Source organism: Carcharodon carcharias (genome assembly GCF_017639515.1).
Source record: "Carcharodon carcharias isolate sCarCar2 chromosome 39 unlocalized genomic scaffold, sCarCar2.pri SUPER_39_unloc_5, whole genome shotgun sequence".
Taxonomy (NCBI): Eukaryota; Metazoa; Chordata; class Chondrichthyes; order Lamniformes; family Lamnidae; genus Carcharodon; species Carcharodon carcharias.
The window spans coordinates 455,981-462,500 of record NW_024470844.1 but is presented as its reverse complement, the minus strand read 5'-3'; the positions used below and the strand labels follow the sequence as shown (position 1 = coordinate 462,500).

General features: G+C 45.7%; 1 long non-coding RNA gene across 1 annotated transcript; it reads left to right on the top strand.

Annotated features, from left to right (window-relative positions):
- Window positions 1-5,448: 5,448 nt before the first annotated feature.
- Window positions 5,449-6,179, top strand: LOC121274981. Its single transcript, XR_005942328.1, has 2 exons — window positions 5,449-5,578; window positions 6,133-6,179. It is a non-coding gene; the product is annotated as an uncharacterized LOC121274981 (long non-coding RNA).
- The last annotated feature ends 341 nt before the right edge of the window (window positions 6,180-6,520 follow it).

Sequence of the window (6,520 nt, the reverse complement as noted above, 5' to 3'; positions counted from 1 at the left end):
GTGTGTGTGAGAGAGAGTGTGTGTGTGAGAGAGAGTGTGTGTGTGAGAGAGAGAGTGTGTGTGAGAGAGAGTGTGTGTGTGTGAGAGAGAGAGTGAGTGAGAGAGAGAGCGAAAGTGTGTGTGTATGTGAGAGAGAGTGAGTGAGAGAGTGTATGTGAGAGAGAGTGAGTGTTTGAGAGAGAGTGTGTGTGTGTGAGAGAATGTGTGTGTGAGAGAGAGTGTGTATGTGAGAGAGAGTGAGTGAGAGAGTGTGTGAGAGAGAGAGGGTGTGTGTGTGAGAGAGAGAGTGTGTTTGAGAGAGAGTGTGTGTGTGAGAGTGTGTGCATGAGAGAGAGTGTGTAGGTGAGAGAGAGTGTGTGTGTGTGAGAGAGAGTGAGTGAGAGAGAGAATGTGTGTGAGAGAGAGAGTGTGTGTGAGAGAGAGTGTGTGCGAAAGATTGTGTGTGTGTGTGTGTGAGTGATTGTGTGTGTGAGAATGTGTGTGTGAGACTGATTGTGTATGTGTGTGTGTGTGAGAGAGTGATTGTGTGTGTGTGTGAGTGTGATTGTGTGTGTGAGAGAGTGATTGTGTGTGTGAGTGTGATTGTGTGAGTGTGATTGTGTGTGTGTGTGAGTGTGAATGTGTGTGTGAGAGTGATTGTGTGTGTGTGTGTGAGTGTGATTGTGTGTGTGAGAGAGTGATTGTGTGTGTGAGTGTGATTGTGTGTGTGAGTGTGATTGTGTGAGTGTGATTGTGTGTGTGTGTGAGTGTGAATGTGTGTGTGAGAGTGATTGTGTGTGTGTGTGTGAGTGTGATTGTGTGTGTGAGAGTGATTGTGTATGTGTGTGTGAGAATGATTGTGTGTGTGTGTGTGATTGTGTGTGTGAGATTAATTGTGTGTGTGTGTGAGATTGGTTGTGTGTGTGTGAGAGAGTGATTGTGTGTGTGTGAGAGGGTGATTGTGTGTGTGTGTGAGAGAGAGGGTGATTGTGTGTGTGAGAGAGTGATTGTGTGTGTGTGAGTGTGATTGTGTGTGTGAGAGTGATTGTGTGTGTGTGAGTGTGATTGTGTGTGTGTGTGTGATTGTGTGTGTGTGCGAGAGTGATTGTGTGTGTGTGAAGTGATTGTGTGTGTGAGAGTGATTGTGTATGTGTGTGTGAGAGTGATTGTGAGTGTGAGATTGATTGTGTGTGTGTGAGAATGATTGTGTGTGTGAGAGAGAGTGATTGTGTGTGTGTGAGAGGGTGATTGTGTGTGTGTGTGAGAGGGTGATTGTGTGTGTGAGAGAGTGATTGTGTGTCTGTGAGTGTGATTGTGTGTGTGAGTGTGATTGTTTGAGTGTGTGAGTGTGATTGTGTGTGTGTGAGAGTGATTGTGTATGTATGTGAGTGTGATTGTGTGTGTGTGTGAGTGTGATTGTATGTCTGAGTGATTGTGTATGTGTGTGAGCGTGATTGTGTGTGTGTGTGATTGTTTGTGTGAGATTGATTGTGTATGTGTGAGAGGGTGATTGTGTGTATGTGTGAGAGGGTGATTGTGTGTGTGTGTGAGAGGGTGATTGTGTGTTTGTGTGAGAGGGTGATTGTGTTTGTGAGAGAGTGATTGTGTGTGTGTGTGAGTGTGATTGTGTGTGTGAGACAGTGATTGTGTGTGTGAGTGTGATTATGTGTGTGTGAGAGAGTGATTGTGTGTGTGAGAGAGAGTGATTGTGTATGTGTGTGAGTGTGATTGTGTGTGTGAGAGAATGATTGTGTGTGTGAGTGTGATTGTGTGTGTGTGAGAGAGTGATTGTGTGTGTGTGAGAGAGTGATTGTGTGTGTGTGTGAGTGTGATTGTGTGTGTGAGAGAGTGATTGTGTGTGTGAGTGTGATTGTGTGTGTGAGTGTGATTGTGTGAGTGTGATTGTGTGTGTGTGTGAGTGTGAATGTGTGTGTGAGAGTGATTGTGTGTGTGTGTGTGAGTGTGATTGTGTGTGTGAGAGTGATTGTGTATGTGTGTGTGAGAATGATTGTGTGTGTGTGTGTGATTGTGTGTGTGAGATTAATTGTGTGTGTGTGTGAGATTGATTGTGTGTGTGTGAGAGAGTGATTGTGTGTGTGTGAGAGGGTGATTGTGTGTGTGAGAGAGTGATTGTGTGTGTGTGAGTGTGATTGTGTGTGTGAGTGTGATTGTGTGTGTGTGTGAGTGTGATTGTGTGTGTGAGAGTGATTGTGTGTGTGTGAGTGTGATTGTGTGTGTGTGTGTGATTGTGTGTGTGTGAGAGAGTGATTGTGTGTGTGTGAGAGTGATTGTGTGTGTGAGAGTGATTGTGTATGTGTGTGTGAGAGTGATTGTGAGTGTGAGATTGATTGTGTGTGTGTGAGAATGATTGTGTGTGTGAGAGAGTGATTGTGTGTGTGTGAGAGGGTGATTGTGTGTGTGTGTGAGAGGGTGATTGTGTGTGTGAGAGAGTGATTGTGTGTCTGTGAGTGTGATTGTGTGTGTGAGTGTGATTGTTTGTGTGTGTGAGTGTGATTGTGTGTGTGAGAGTGATTGTGTATGTGTGTGAGTGTGATTGTGTGTGTGTGAGTGTGATTGTATGTCTGAGTGATTGTGTATGTGTGTGAGCGTGATTGTGTGTGTGTGTGATTGTTTGTGTGAGATTGATTGTGTATGTGTGAGAGGGTGATTGTGTGTGTGTGTGAGAGGGTGATTGTGTGTTTGTGTGAGAGGGTGATTGTGTTTGTGAGAGAGTGATTGTGTGTGTGTGTGAGTGTGATTGTGTGTGTGAGAGAGTGATTGTGTGTGTGAGTGTGATTGTGTGTGTGTGAGAGAGTGATTGTGTGTGTGTGAGAGAGTGATTGTGTGTGTGTGTGTGTGTGTGAGAGTGATTGTGTGTGTGAGAGTGTTTGTTTGTGTGTGTGTGAGAGTGATTGTGTGTGAGAGAGTGATTGTGTGTGTATGTGTGTGTGTGCGCGTGAGAGTGATTTTGTGTGTGTGAGTGATTGTGTATGTGTGTGTGAGACTGATTGTGTGTGTGTGTGAGGGTGATTGTGTGTGTGAGTGATTGTGTATGTGTGAGTGTGGTTGTGTGTGTGAGTGTGATTGTGTGCGTGTGTGAGTGTGATTGTGTGTGTGTGTGAGAGTGATTGTGCGTGTGTGAGATTGATTGTGTGTGTGTGAGAGAGTGATTGTGTGTGTGTGAGAGTGATTGTGTGTGTGAGAGTGATTGTGTATGTGTGTGTGACAGTGATTGTGTGTGATTGCGTGTGTGAGATTGATTGTGTGTGTGAGAGAGATTGATTGTGTGCGTGTGTGAGTGTGATTGTGTGTGTGAGTGATTGTGCGTGTGTGAGATTGATTGTGTGTGTGTGAGAGTGATTGTGTGTGTGAGAGTGATTGTGTGTGTGTGAGAGTGATTGTGTGTGTGTGAGAGTGATTGTGTGTGTGAGAGTGATTGTGTATTTGTGTGTGAGAGTGATTGTGTGTGAATGCGTGTGTGAGATTGATTGTGTGTGTGAGAGAGATTGATTGTGTGTGTGTGAGAGGGTGATTGTGTGTGTGAGAGAGTGATTGTGTGGGTGTGTGAGTGATTCTGCGTGTGCAAGATTGTTTGTGTTTGTGTGAGAGAGTGATTGTGTGTGTGAGAATGATTGTGTGTGTGAGAGAGTGATTGTGTGTGTGAGAGAGTGATTGTGTGTGTGAGTGATTGTGTGTGTGTTTAGAGTGATTGTGTGTGTGTGTGAGAAAGATTGTGTGTGTGAGAGTGATTGTGTATTTGTGTGTGAGAGTGATTGTGTGTGAATGCGTGTGTGAGATTGATTGTGTGTGTGAGAGAGATTGATTGTGTGTGTGTGAGAGGGTGATTGTGTATGTGTGTGTGAGAGTGATTGTGTGTGAATGCGTGTGTGAGATTGATTGTGTGTGTGAGAGAGATTGATTGTGTGTGTGAGAGAGTGATTGTGTGGGTGTGTGAGTGATTCTGCGTGTGCAAGATTGTTTGTGTTTGTGTGAGAGAGTGATTGTGTGTGTGAGAATGATTGTGTGTGTGAGAGAGTGATTGTGTGTGTGAGAGAGTGATTGTGTGTGTGAGAGAGAGAGTGTGTGTGTGTGTGTGTGTGTGAGAGAGTGATTGTGTGTGTGAGAGAGTGATTGTGTGTGTGAGAGAGAGAGTGTGTGTGTGTGTGTGTGAGAGAGTGATTGTGTGTGTGAGAGAGAGAGTGTGTGTGTGTGTGTGTGAGAGAGTGATTGTGTGTGTGAGTGATTGTGTGTGTGTTTAGAGTGATTGTGTGTGTGTGTGAGAAAGATTGTGTGTGTGTTTAGAGTGATTGTGTGTGTGTGTGAGAAAGATTGTGTGTGTGTGTGTGATTCTGTGTGTGTGTGTGATTGTGTATGTGTGAGTGTGATTGTGTGTGTGAGTGTGATTGTGTGCGTGTGTGAGAGTGATTGTGTGTGATTGTGTGTGTGAGATTGATTGTGTGTGTGAGAGAGATTGATTGTGTGTGTGTGAGAGGGTGATTGTGTGTGTGAGAGAGTGATTGTGTGGGTGTGTGAGTGATTCTGCGTGTGCGAGATTGTTTGTGTTTGTTTAAGTGAGTGTGTGTGTGTTTGTTTGAGAGTGTGTGTGTTTGTTTGAGTGAGTACGTGTGTGTTTATTTGAGTGAGTACGTGTGTGTTTGTTTGAGTGTGTGTGTGTTTGTCTGAGTGAGTACGTGTGTTTGTTTGAGTGAGTACGTGTGTGTTTGTTTGAGTGCGTGTGTTTGTTTGAGTGTGTGTGTTTGTTTGAGTGTGTGTGTTTGTTTGAGTGAGTACGTGTGTGTTTCTTTGTATGTGTGTGTGTGTTTGAGTGAGTACGTGTGTGTTTGTGTGTGTGTGTTTGTGTTTGAGTGAGTACGAGTGAGTGTGTGTGTGTTTGAGTGAGTACGTGTGTGTGTGTGTGTGTGTGTGTGTTTGTGTTTGAGTGAGTACGAGTGAGTGTGTGTGTGTTTGAGTGAGTACGTGTGTGTGTGTGTGTGTGAGTGTGTGTGTTTGAGTGAGTACGTGTGTGTGTGTGTGTGTGAGTGTGTGTGTTTGAGTGAGTACGTGTGTGTGTGTGTGTGAGTGTGTGTGTTTGAGTGAGTACGTGTGTGTGTGAGTGTGTGTGTTTGAGTGAGTACGTGTGTGTGTGTGTGTGTTTGAGTGAGTATGTGTGTGTGTGTGTGTCTGAGTGTGTGTGTTTGAGTGAGTACGTGTGTGTGAGTGTGTGTGTTTGAGTGAGTACGTGTGTGTGTGTGTGTGTGTGTGTGTGAGTATGTGTGTTTGAGTGAGTACGTGTGTGTGTGTGTGTGTGTGTGTGAGTGTGTGTTTGAGTGAGTACGTGTGTGTGTGTGTGTGTGTGTGTGAGTGTGTGTGTTTGAGTGAGTACGTGTGTGTTTGTTTGCGTGAGCAGGTTCCTGCATTCCAAGGTTACAGAGTAAATGAGAGGCAGGAAATAAGTCTGTCCTTCGACACGTCAGAGGAGGGACTCATTTTCCCAGCGTGAAAATCCATCAGGAAGTGGCAGAGGGAGAGAGAGAGAGAGAGAGAGAGAACAGAAGAAAATGTGGGAATTTCTACTGAGAAAATCTGCCTAATTCTCTGGGTGAGTGAGTGTGTGTGGAGGTGGTGGGGGGGGGGGAGAAAGAGAGAGAGGGAAGGAGACAGATTTAAACTTCGAATATATTTAGGAAAAAAAGGTATTGCCAAGTGGGTCAGGAGTTGAGAGGAAGTTTATCCTGTTCGAGGCTGTTTGGAAGGGGCTGGATCTATAAGAGCTTATGTTTTTTTTTAAAGAAATAAGTACCTCTCTCCTCCCCACCACCACCACCAATTTAAATGTTAAAGTGGAATGGGGAAAGGGGGGGTTGGTGGGAGAGAGGCAGATTTCACAATTTGGGAATTGTAATTGTGGGAAGGAGGATTCGGAGCTGTGCGGGGTAGAGAGAGAGAGAGAGTTTGGCAGCCAGGCGCATGAGACCCACATGCTTTCTCTTCCCGAGATTTGCTTCACAGATTCACAGGTTCGAATCTCGCCTGTGCCAAGCAGGGAAGGGTGTGGGTGGGGGTGCGTGTGAGACCTATTCCCGGGCGGTGTGTCTGTGTGTTCCCTCTGTCTGTCACCCTGATTCTCTCTCCCGTCTCCTTCCTTCCTGACAGGTGAGGGTAATGTGATCAGGAGCCACACCCTGCTCAGACGCAGCAGACAGAGAGAGAGAGGGAGCGAGCGAGCGAGCGAGGGAGAGAGAGAGAGAGAGAGAGAGAGAAAGAAAGCAAAGCAAGATCCCAGTCTCGTCGGGGTCTCCACCGGGATCCCAGGAATCCCTGGGAAAGGGGCTGAATCGGCAGCGGGATTTGCTTGAGGAGAGAGTGACTGGACACTGAAACAGAGGAAGAGGGAGAGAGACAGAGAGACTCCAGTCCAATACAGCGTTATATCGACAGTGCCGGAGAGAGAGACAGAGACTCCAGTCCAATACAGCGTTATATCGAGAGTGCCGGAGAGAGAGACAGAGACTCCAGTCCAATACAGCGTTATATCGAGAGT